Genomic DNA, 12,018 nt, shown 5'->3' with positions numbered 1-12,018 from the left:
GACCAGCGAGGCAAGCTGAAACCCCACAGCAAGCCCTGCTCTACTCTCAAGGGGTCAAGACACCTGAGGTTCCCAGTACCTCCATGTTCTGGCAGTTGATTTAGGTGGGAAAACGAAAGCCACTGTTACCAAGAATCAAAATAAGTGATGGGCAGATGGGCTGTTTCCAAGTTTTGGCTATTACAAACTGTGCCGATACAAACATAGGTGCGCATATATCACTGTGATATGATTCTTTTAATTCATTTGGAAAGATACCCAGCAGAGGGATGGCTGGGTAACATGGAACCACTATTCCCAATTCAAAGATACCTCAAATGTACCTCCATATTGATTTCCGTAGTGGTTGCACCAGTCTGCACTCCCACCAACAATGGAGAAGGGTTCCTTTCTCCCCACAGCCCCACCAGCATTTGCTATTGGTTGATTTGCCCATCAGTTGGAGACTGGATAAAGATGTGGTTTTTCTCTAAAATGGAATAGTACTCAGCCATAAAGAATGAGAAATTAAAGTCATTCATAGGAAAATGGATGCATATTGAGGATATACTCCTAAGTGAAATAAATAAGTCACACATGTATAAATACCGAATAGTTTCTCTGGTGTGAAAAACTATAATGAAAAACTATAAGATCCTAACGATATAACTGACAATGTGAAATAGGAAGAAAAGGGCTAAAGGTGTAGGGGAAGTGGGGAGGCTAAGGAAAAGGTAATAAGGGAAAAGAAAAAAAATGAGAAAATGGAAATAAAGTATTTGTAAATAAGGAAGGGAGGAGGAAGTGAAGGGAGGGCAGGGACAAGGGGAAAAAATGAGAACCAAGACCTGCCATGTAAAGATACAAGATCCCAATGATGAATGTAACTGTACTGTCTACCTAGAATGTACCAATAAACTCAATGAGGAAAAAGAAAGAATCAAAACAAGAAAAGCAAACAGGATGGCACGCAGTGGTAGAACAATGTTGAGAGCCAAGTCTGTACTGGAATGGGTAAGGCAGAGCGCAGGAGGAATGAACAAAGAGATGTACAAGTGCCTTCCTGTGCACAGCTGGGCAGACAGCCAGGGCCTGGCCGTGGCCACTCAGAATAACTGTGTGAGGAAAGGTGGCGCTGACACTTGGGGAGGCCTCTGGACTGGCCACTCAGAGTACTTTGGATGTACCACCGAGACAGGAGAGTAGGGCATGGACAGATGGCTGGGCAAGCGGGCCTGACCTATCAGTAACAGAAATACAGGACACATGCAGCCAGGCCCTGAACCTGGGACCAATCAAAGAATGCTATCTTCAATTCTTCCGGCGCGAAATAACCGGGGTTTTAACAGAACGGCCTCGATGTGACATCAGAGCGGTGATACAAAAGATGGCCGCCGTTAGCCTCATTGCTGCTGTCAGCGCTTTCCGTGGCCCACTCTGCACACTGCAGAGCGTACTTTTCCTACCTTTAACACTTTCAGTACGTGTAAAATTTCACTACATTCTGCACATTTCTTGTCCAGTTCTTTGTTCGGGACAAGAACCTGGGACTCTCTGTAAGGACCCTATAACACCCAGACACCCATAGTTTCGGCAAAGCCACCCGGAAGGGTAAGAAAAATCAGTGGAGACTAGGGACCCCATGGCCTAGCAGCAGCCTGGCATTTGACTCCCTGCTCCCCTACGTGCCACCACGGAGCACTTGCCAGGGAGCCTTGCCCAACTTCCTGCCATGTCCCACTCCCGTCCCCTGCCACTGTATAACCTGCTCCTCCCTCCCCACTCCAGAAGAGGCTGTGCCTGCAAGGGCTGGTACGCTGACCTCTCCTCCCACTGCTGCAGTCTGCCAGAATGGGTTCAGCTAGAGGACTGTGGATGTCTAACCATCAAAAGCTGGTATTCCCATGTTCTGATCAGTGGCCTAACATCTCAACCTTTCTCCCAAGGCAGTGATTTTCCCAGCTGAGCAAGCATCAGAATTACCCAGAGGGTTTGTAAAACTTAATTCCAGGGCCCAATACCTAGAGCTTCTGATTCAATAGACCTGAATTTTTACCAGGTTCCCAAGTGATGCTTGTATGCTACTGGTAGGGAACCATGTTTTGAGAAGCACCAACCCGAGGAGATTTTTTTTCCTATCTTTTGTGGGGTTTTTTTTTTCTTTTCACCATTTTCTAGTGCTCTTGTTCAGATCCTGTTTTAAAAATGTACTGAGTCACATGTCTCAAATAATTCTGGTCTCTTTTAAAATTTCCTGTGCAATCTGGATCCTAGAGGAAAAAGTGTAACAGGTACAAGCTGTTGTAATTACTTCCTTAACCCTCAAGTCAACAATAACTGGATTTCCTCATATCTCCACCCCAATATAGGTAGATGACATGCTATATTTATAATGAGAGTGCCCACAGTTTTTTCTCCTTTGTAAAATCTACCATCATTCTATGGGAAAATCAAATACTTGGCCATGGTCTGACTTCTGCTAATTAAGAAATCTAAGGCTCAGGATGTAGCTCAGGGGCAGAGAGAAAGAAAGAAAGACCTAGGGTCAATTTGATACTTCAAATGGATGAGCCATCTAAATTCAAGGCCAGTCTCTGTAGCTGGGCTCCTCAAGCTCACCATTAGTGACATTTTGGAGTAGACCATTCTTCATCGTGAGAATTGTCCTGGGCATTGTAAGATGTTTAGCAGCACCCCTGGCCTGCAGCCACGAGATGCCAGTAGCATTCTCAGAGTTATGACAAATACATCTCCAGCTATTTCCAAATGCCCCCTAGGGCCAAAATTGCCCCTAGTTAAGAATGCTGTTCTACAGTTTAGTCCTTTTTCCCTGATGCCTCTCCAGCCAATGTAAACAGAATGGAATTTGAGGGGCCCATCTGTGTCAATCCAAGGGAATCCAGGAATGCCACTCTAATGCATGACATATTGATATGTTGATGGTTATAGTTTAAATCTAAATTGTCCCCCGAAGTTTCATGTATTCAGAATGTAAGAAACCAGGTCTTTCTTTTTTTTTTTTATCAAACACATGAACAAGAGAATATCTCCATCTTAAACTCTAGTCAATCTAGGCTGCCTTTTCCTCTTACACCAGAGTTACGGGAAAAGTTTGCTCAGTTTAGATTCCAGGAACATGACTGACCACCAAAGATAACTTATCAACAGCCAAGGACTTTCAGTTCCCCATACCTTATGCTCCTCTCTTTTAGCAGCCCTGCCCAGTAATCCTTCAGGCCTTCCCTTCATGCTGCTTAAAATAGCCAATTGGGATAGACCGTGAACTTTCAAAGCAGCCAATGGGCAGAAGGTCAGCTGCTCCTCAAGCACTAGAAAATAAAAAGAGTTTGTTGCTGTGTCTCTGTGCTCTTGCTACCTCATGTTAAAGCATGCTCATACCCTTCTGCAGAAGTAAAATGACTTTGCCTTGTTGAGATTTCTTGGTGTCTGAGTGCTTTATTCTCTGCACCAACAAATTGAGTTTGGGGATGTATTCCCAACAAGAGGTAAAGCTTTTAGAAGATGACTGGGTAATGTGTGTGCTGTACTCAGCAGTGGAATAATCCATTGATGAGCTGCTGTTAGGAGGTAGGGCGTGGTTGGAGGTAGGTCACTGGGGTCACAGCCTGGAAGGGTATATTCTTGTCCCTGGCTCCTCCCTTCTCTCCCTGCTTGCCGGCTGTCATGAGGTGAGCCGCATTCTTCCCCATGCCTTTCTGGCTAAGAGGCAGCCAACCATGACTGAATCCTCGGAAAACTATGAGGCAAAACAAACCTCCCCTTCTTTAAGTTGTACATTCAGGTATTTTGTCCCGGTGATGGGAAAGCTGACTAATACTCAGATACTTTTTAAATAAAGGCACTTAGAATTAAGCAAAAGATTGGCAGCAGTTTTTTTCTGAAATTCTCCTGTCCACGTAAAGGATGGATTCTCCTGAACAGTGGTGGTGAACGTATGGCATGCATGCCTCAGCAGGCTGTTTAGATTACTGAAAGTTCTAAAAGGTCCATCATCACTGCTCTAGAAGATTAATTCACAGGAGGAAAGACTAAATCTGACCCCACACCCAAAGTCCAACTGAACTTTGTCACAGGTCCTTGTCTTCAGGATGTACATCTCCCCGAAAATGTATTCTCCCTCCAAATTACCTTCTATCCCCAATTCCTCCTCCCTAGGTAGGAAAGTTTCTAAATGTCATTGGATTACTGGGTACTCACCTTCCTGCGATGCACACACATATAATAAATTGTAGGCCTTCCTTCCTGTGAATTGATCTAATGTCAGTTTCTCAGATTCGAAATATCAAACTTCAAGGGGCAAGGGAGTAAGGTGCCCTCTCCCTCGCAAAAATACAAAGGTTTTTAGTGCCAAAAGTTAAAGCCCTAGTACTCAAAATGTAATGTGCCTGAAAATCACCCAGGGAATCCTGTCAAAATGCATCTCCTTATTCAGGAGGTCGGCAGTAGGGTTCCCTTGGTACACAAAGGAGACATCTTAGCCTCCAACCCAGGCCAAATGAACCAGGACCTGCATTTCAGCAAAACCCTCATTCAAGCTTGAGAAGTAATGCCCAGTAAAAGCACACTGGAATATAGCTGGAGATAGAGTCTGGGCTTGAAAGCCAATGTGAAGAAGCACGGGAAACACAGCCAATCACTGTTCTGCCCCCAGTGACTAGGGGACTTGCGCACAGGAAGCATTTCTTTCCCCTATAATGAGTCCTTGCCTCAGCTATGCATGCCCCTAAACCCTTTGCAATAAAACCTCACTTATTCCCTGCCCGTGTGCTGAGGCCAGATCCCTCGGTTCAAGGTCAAGTTGCAATAGACTACATGCTAAGGCCTGGATGGTTCCGACCTTTGCTGGGCCTTGGCACTCACATTCTGCTAAGTCCTTACTTACGCGCTTTTCTGAATCCACTGAGACTGTCACAGTAGCTCACCTCAGATGCCTCTTGTCCTTTGTTTCCCTAGTTCGACTTCTCATTCACATTTTAAGTTCCTAGCTAACTCATCAGCTTTGGCGTTTGGAAGCAAGATCATTAAATAATGCATTGTTTCCTTGTCCATATTTTGACCATTTAAGGGACAAATGAGTCAGGCAGGTAAAGATCAAATTACTTTGGACTTTAAAAAATACTGACTAAGGCTAAATTGGAGGCTGTTATGACTATGGACACAACAAGCTTCCTAATTCCACTTCCAAGAGTTAGATGACTAACAGACCTAGTCACAGACAAAGCTGAACAACCAGAGGGGCAGAGCCGGTACGGCTAAGCCAGACACACAACCCGAAACAGACCAGAGCATATGCCTTCCACAGGCAGGCAGCCGAAGGAGAGAGGGGAGGGCCTGCCCTGGACATGCCCAGTTTCTCCTTCCAACTTAGCAATCATCTAGGGAAAAATGAGGGAATAGGTGGAGGAAAACAGAAGAATTGTCTGAGTCTTTCTCCTGACTGCCAGGGGTAAGGGCGTCATTGACCGACAGCTGTCATGCCCTTCCCCACTGTTCCCCTCTTTGCCTCTCAGTTCCCTGGGGATAGACTGGAACAACGTGCCTCAATGCCCGCCCATCACCCTGAAATTTACTTCCTAGCTGTTCTCCAGGCCACCCTGGCCAGAGACACTGCTCAGCTGTCAGCCACAGTGCCCTTCATCTGGTCTTGTTATCTCAGATGCTGCTCCTTCCTCTCTGAAGCTGCTGGGAAACCAAGCATAAGACAGCAAAGCTGAGGGAGGGACTTGGGTCCAGGATTAACATCCACAGTATCCCCAAACCCTGATAAGGTATGATTAACGCAGCTATCCCTCCTGAAGATCCCTCAGTTTGAGCACTGTCATTTGCACCGAGATGCACCAGCTGTCAGTCAAGCGGCCGCTTCTCCCCGAGGTTACCCAAACTGCTGTCGTGACGGCTGTGACTATCCTGGACGCCCCATACCCATTCCGGGAGATGTCTGCCCTGATCCAGGCAGGCTTGAATTTGAACTAAGCAATAGAATTGAATTTGGGCCAATCAGTAAGTTTGAATAGAAAGACTTGGACTTAAACCAATTCAGATCCATCAGTAGGCTTGAATTTTAACCAGTGACAGGCAATATAAGCTACACTTCTCTCACACCTTTCAGATTTGCCTAGGAGGGCTCCCTCTTATACACTGATATCCCTGTGCTGCAGCACCGGCCCTGTTCAAACGAGGCCTCACTGTGGCAATCTTATGTGGTGGCCATAAGATGGGTGGGGTGTCCCCTTGATTTGCTCTGGAATCCACCTAGAGATGAACTGCGGAGTGCACTTCTGGGTGTGTCTGGATGGGCTGTGGAGGCGTGGCTTTGGGAGTCTATGTTTGATTTCTACCCCTTCTCTGGCATTGTTCCCATGCTCTGCTTTCAAGCCACCATAAAATAAGCAGCTTTGGTCCACCACGTCCTTCACCCATGATGTGTCTGCCTTGGAGTCAGCTGACCATGGGCTGAATTTCCTTAAAAGGTGAGTAAAATGAAGGACAGTAGATCTCTCCTCCTTTACGTTGTGGGTGTCAGACATTGTGTCCAGCAATGGGAATGATGACCAGCACATGCTATAAAGCTATTCATAATTTATTTCTCTTGGGTGGTGTGGGATTGGACATCTACTTGAGATTCGTAAGTATGGGCAGAGTGGTCACTTTCAAAAGAGCTCTAAACTCTTGAGGCTGTTGGCTCTGAAGAGCTCAGAGTGTTGACCCATCAGCAGTGTTGCCAATGGTGTCCAGCATTAGCCAGTGATGGCTGGCAGCAGCAAAGACCGGCAACCAGCAGTGTCACTGATGGTCTCTAGTGTTAACGAGTATGACCAGAGGCATCAGGGCCCACAGCTGCAACGCAAAGGGCTGAGGGCCATTGCCACAAAGGAACCCTTACCTGATTGGTGACAGAGGGACACCAGGAGTGTTATACCCGTGTTACTTTATATGTTGAAAAGAAACATCAGGAACAAAGCATAAGAATGTTCCCCCGCCACATAAGAACGTCCATTCTTTTTTGTAATGAAAAATAGCCTACTTAGCAGATGTTATGTGCTGTGTTCCAATAAAACTTTATTAACAAAACCGTGGCAGGCTGGATTTGGTCCATGGGTCATGGTTTGCCAATTTCTGCTCTAGCCAGGTGCAGTAATGCCCTCCTGTCATTCCGGCACTTGAAAGGCTGAGGAAAGATCACCACAAGTCAAGGCTAGCCTAGACCACAAGGTGTGAACCTCTCTCAAAAAAAATGTATATTTGATGGAAATATGATGCAACCAAGATTTTTTTTTTTAATGGTGTGGAAATGACTTGGAGGTTTTTGTTTTGTTTGAGGTTTGGGGGATTTCTGGTTTGGTTGGTTTGGTTTTGGGTTTGTTTTTGCTTTTGTTATTGTTGTTGTTGTTTTGAGACAGGGTCTTACTACTGGCCTTAATCTCTCTATGTAGCCCAGGATGGAAATTCTTATATTTCTACCTCCCTAATACTGGGATTATAGATGTTCATCACCACACCAGCAAGGGTTTTGTTTTTGTTTTCCCTGTGGGGAGGTTTTCTTCTTTTCTTTTTTTGGTACCAGTGATATAACCCAGAGCCTCACACTTGCTGGACAGCTACTGCACCACTGAGCTACATCCCTAGCCCTTTTTAAATTTTTGTTTTACTTTTATTTTTTAATTTGAGGTGGAATCTGGCTAAGACACTAAGTTGCCGGGGCTGGGCTCAAACTTGCAATCCTCCTACCTCAGCCTCCCTGAGTGCTGGGATTACAGACATGCCCCACCATGCACACCTGCCACTTTTTTAGTTTTGTAGAAAACTACCTGAAGATGTAGTCCAACAACATAAGAAAGTAAGCTAAGGTGATGGTGTGAAGAAAATTTTGGTTCTGACCATTAAAAAAAAGTGTCCCTGGTTGAATGGCAGCTGTCACTGATAAGAATTTCATGCCAGTCTGTGTTTTCTTCTAATTGGGAGAAGACTTTGTGACAGATCCCAGACCTGTGTACCCAAAGGGTCCACTGAAGTTGAGATCCTGTGTATTCACATAACTGACCTCGTTTGGCTGCCTGCCCATTTCGGTTCTAGTTATTCCCAGGGTCCAGGATCTGAAGGCCACATCCACGATGACTGCACTCTTCTTGGCCCTGGTGACTGCTGCCTCCCGATTGGCTGGACGGGCTGACCTCAGCATCCCTCAGCCGGACTGAAAGAATCTCAGCTGCAGCATCTCCCACTTTCATCCTCAGTTAAGAAAGAGAAGCCTGAAACAAGATTTTTTTCAAAAATGTATGCTCCCCACACCAACCTCATTCTCGAAGTGAGGCTAATAGCAAAGGAACTGGGGCCTTCTCAAGGGGACAGTGGGAGGTGAGTGGGAGGCAGGGAGGTGCCTCCAGGAGTTCGTGTCTCCTAAGTGCTGTTTCATTCTTCCTTCCTCATTAAGACTATGGAGCCTGGCTTTCCATGTCCTGGGAAGTAGACCAGCATTTGAATTTGCCAGCCTAGGCAACATTTAACTCATAAGAGATACCCATGTTAGCATACTGAGTTGCAGAATCTTGGGCCAGGACGCCCATAGTAATAAATTCAACCTGATTCCAATCTTTTTCATGGTGGAGGACCCTCACAATTTATTCCCATAACTTCTCCCCCATTTTTGATAATATAAATCAGCAAATTCCTTCCATCCCTGACCCCCGGACAACCCTTCTGTTTTCATTCCAGAATTCCTAAGCTTTGAGCTTGCAAATTCACACATGCATTTGCTCACTGACTGCTTAAGTGCCTACTCCGTGCCAACTTCTGTCAGAGAAGAACAGAAGAAATAAACAAGTGCTAAATGTGATGGTCCCAGGGGTGATAAGTATTTCCCTCCTTCATAGACCGGATGTCGTCAAAGGAGCCATCTCACTGAGGCAGGAGATGAGGGCAGGGCAAAGAGGCTGGGCAGTTGAGCGTGGCCTGTCAACCAGGGAGCTTTGTTAACCGCAGAGATTCAGGACACAGGAAATGCTTTCTTCAACCCTCCCAGCATGGGATCTTCACAGGAGCGAGCCAATCTCCCTGCACCTGATGCCAGTCAGAGGGCGCTGCCCTCAGTTCTTCCGGCATGAAAACCAGCTGAGCTCTGCACCTGGTACCAATCTTCTGGTGCAAGATCTGGCAGGTTTTTGACATCAGATAGAAGATATAAAGGATGACAGCTATTAACTTTGCTGCCACTACCCGCTTGTTCTCGCGGAGACCTGCCCTGCATGCAGGGCGTAACCTCTCTCTTTCCTTCACAGAACTTTTTCTTCTTGATCACTTCTTCTGAATTTCCTTTTCTTCTTCTTTTGCCCTAATAAACATTAAACTTCCGCATGTATCAGTTGTCCTGTCCAAATCTTTGAACAGGACAGTAAGAAGCTAGAAAGTATCACTGCTGCTGGTCACTACGATGCCTGGTAACAACACCAGGAGATCTCTCTCTCTCTCTTTCTCTCTCTCTCTCTCTCTCTGTCAGTCACCGCCAACACCACCCAGCTTTGTCCTTGGTAAGCAGTTGGCTATTTAGCAACTGCGATACCATGGGTAGCTAATGTTCCAAGTCACTGCCCATGTCTTCCCAATAACCTGTGCCTGATTTCTCCTTTCCCTCAGGGCCTATTGTCTGCAGTCCTCATCCTGGTACCAATTTCCATATCAACTGAAGTTCTTCTAGCTGTAAGCTATAGCAGTTGTAATGGGGACTGAACCCCGACTTTTTCACTGAGATACATCCCCAGCCCTTTTGAGACAGGGTTCCACTAAATTGTCCAGGCTGGGCTCAAACTTTCAATCCTCCTGCCCATGCCTCTCAGAGTGACAGGAATATGGGTGTGTACTGATACTATAGAGACTTATTTTGGGTAGCTAAACAAAAAATATTGATGAAAGAAAGCTGAATGACCTGATCCACCATGCTTTGAGAATGACAGGACCCAGGGAGTCTTGGTAGCAGCTCCTCAGATAGTCTCTTTATGATATCAAAGGCGGAAGGGCTCTGTCCCATCTGTGAATCTCATAAAACTGCCAAAGACATAGAGTGCCCAGAGAGAGTTTGATGGGCTGACTTTGGTCATGTGTCTACCTTTGGGGCTGGGACTTCATTGTGATTGAGGCCATTCGTATAGAAGGAGTGAGTTCCCCAAAGAAAGACCAGTGTGGTGATGTCAAAGGCTGCTGCCCAGAGCAGAACAGAGATATTCAGAGGGCTAGGCCTGGGTACCCGTGGCTCCTGCTTTACCTGCCTGTGGACCATCGACTGAACCCTGATCATCCTTAAAGGCTCCAGCTCTGGTGGCAGCTCCTCTCCACAGCTCTATAGGAAGGCTTCCCAGGCAGAAGTAGTTGTCCGCTACTCTGAGGCTCTCAGACCCTACACCACACCTCTGTTGCCCATGCACACATATGGCTTATCCGTGCCCACTGGAATCAGCACAAAATCTTTCCATCTTCTCAACCAACACAACGTTGGAAACATGATTGCCAGATTGAGTGGGATGAAATCTTTTCTCACTGTGTCAAGACTTCATAACCAGTAATTTGCACCTGTTTCTAACCAGGCAGCTCTGGTGGGAGGGGCTTCCTGGTGGCCTGGCAGTTTCTCTCTGACTTCTGGCAGCTTTTCTACTTGTGTTAGAAGATGTTTCTGGGGACAACTGCCCTGGTTTGTTCTAGGTTTGAGCTCTTTGTTTGGTGTATCTCATCTTGCTGGGTTTTCTCCCAATTTGTCCTTTCTCTTTGTGTAAGGGAACTCAACCATTGGTTGTGTGTTCTGGCTGGTATGCTAACTTTCCACGTATCTTTCAACAATTTATTACAGCAGAACTCATATTTCTGAATTAAGAATCTGGGGTTTACAGAAAATATCTCCGGCACTGCCCAAACCTGTATTTTTCTGTGGAACTAGTGTGGTTTGGGCTCCACGTTTTTACTGAATCGGTTTGGATTTAGCTTTTCTCCCCAACATCAGGAGAGCAGGCCCTTCTCCTCACCCACTTCCAATTTAATAGTCATTCTGGGTTGTTTTTTTGTTTCTAATGGTGTTTCTAGAAACGCCCTTATTTCTGCAAACACAGAAGTGAGAGGGATGCACCGTGGTCCTTTCTGTAGCATCTGCTCACCCTCTTCATCCGTGGCCAACAGAACCTAGATTTTAATCTGGAAAGCCAGTGCTTCTATATTGCATGGCCCTTGTGTAGCTGAGTGATGTATTTCCCCTTCCCCAGGTCCAAGGATGGGCCTCAAAGGACAAGCCAAGCAGCCTCATCTTCTCCCCTTTGCAACAAAGATCAGGCCAGGCTGGTCCTGTAGAACAGAACTAGAGACTTGCTGTGATGACTGGGAAATTTTGCCTCCTGTCTTCCCCAAGGAATATTCAAAAGTGGAAGGCCCTAGTGGCACAGCCTTCTTCCAACCATGAGAGAAGTCAGCTCATGGACAAAGGTGCTACTGGAAAGAAGCCAGGTGGATAGAACTGCAAAGGAGACAGAACCAGAGTCTTGATCTCAGCGTGTCTGAAAGCCCCGTTAACTGCAGGCTCTTCACTGACTTCAGCCAATAGGGAACCATGTCTGGCCTCGCTGAGCATTGTGTCCCTGGCACATAGTGGGTCCTCAGATATTGCACTGACTGAATGAGCAATGACTTCTTCCAGGCTTTATGGTCTGAAGGACCCTTCATGGTCTGAGGGAAGCAACAGAAGGCTGTAGCAAGAAGCCATATGAAGAATAAGGGCTCTCAGTACAGTGTCCACAACACCAAGCACTTGGCAAATGCGAGGCGTGTCCCATTAGTAAATGGTAGTCATTTGCTTTTGCCATTTTCATTATTAGGACGACGATGACAACGATGATGATGATGATGACCAGGCTGAGACATATTCGTATCGGAACAGATAGTGCCCAGCTACTCACCTCTGCCCAGGTCTCTACCCCAGCCTCCGTGCCAGCTTCGCCACCCATCCCCCACAGCCCCGCTCACCTCCCAGCCACCTCCACACCCTCC

This window comes from Fukomys damarensis, unplaced genomic scaffold (genome assembly GCF_012274545.1).
Source record: "Fukomys damarensis isolate Sample0158 unplaced genomic scaffold, DMR_v1.0_HiC HiC_scaffold_23, whole genome shotgun sequence".
NCBI classification, from domain to species: Eukaryota; Metazoa; Chordata; class Mammalia; order Rodentia; family Bathyergidae; genus Fukomys; species Fukomys damarensis.
The sequence above is the reverse complement of the archived record's forward strand: the minus strand, read 5'-3'. Positions refer to the sequence as shown.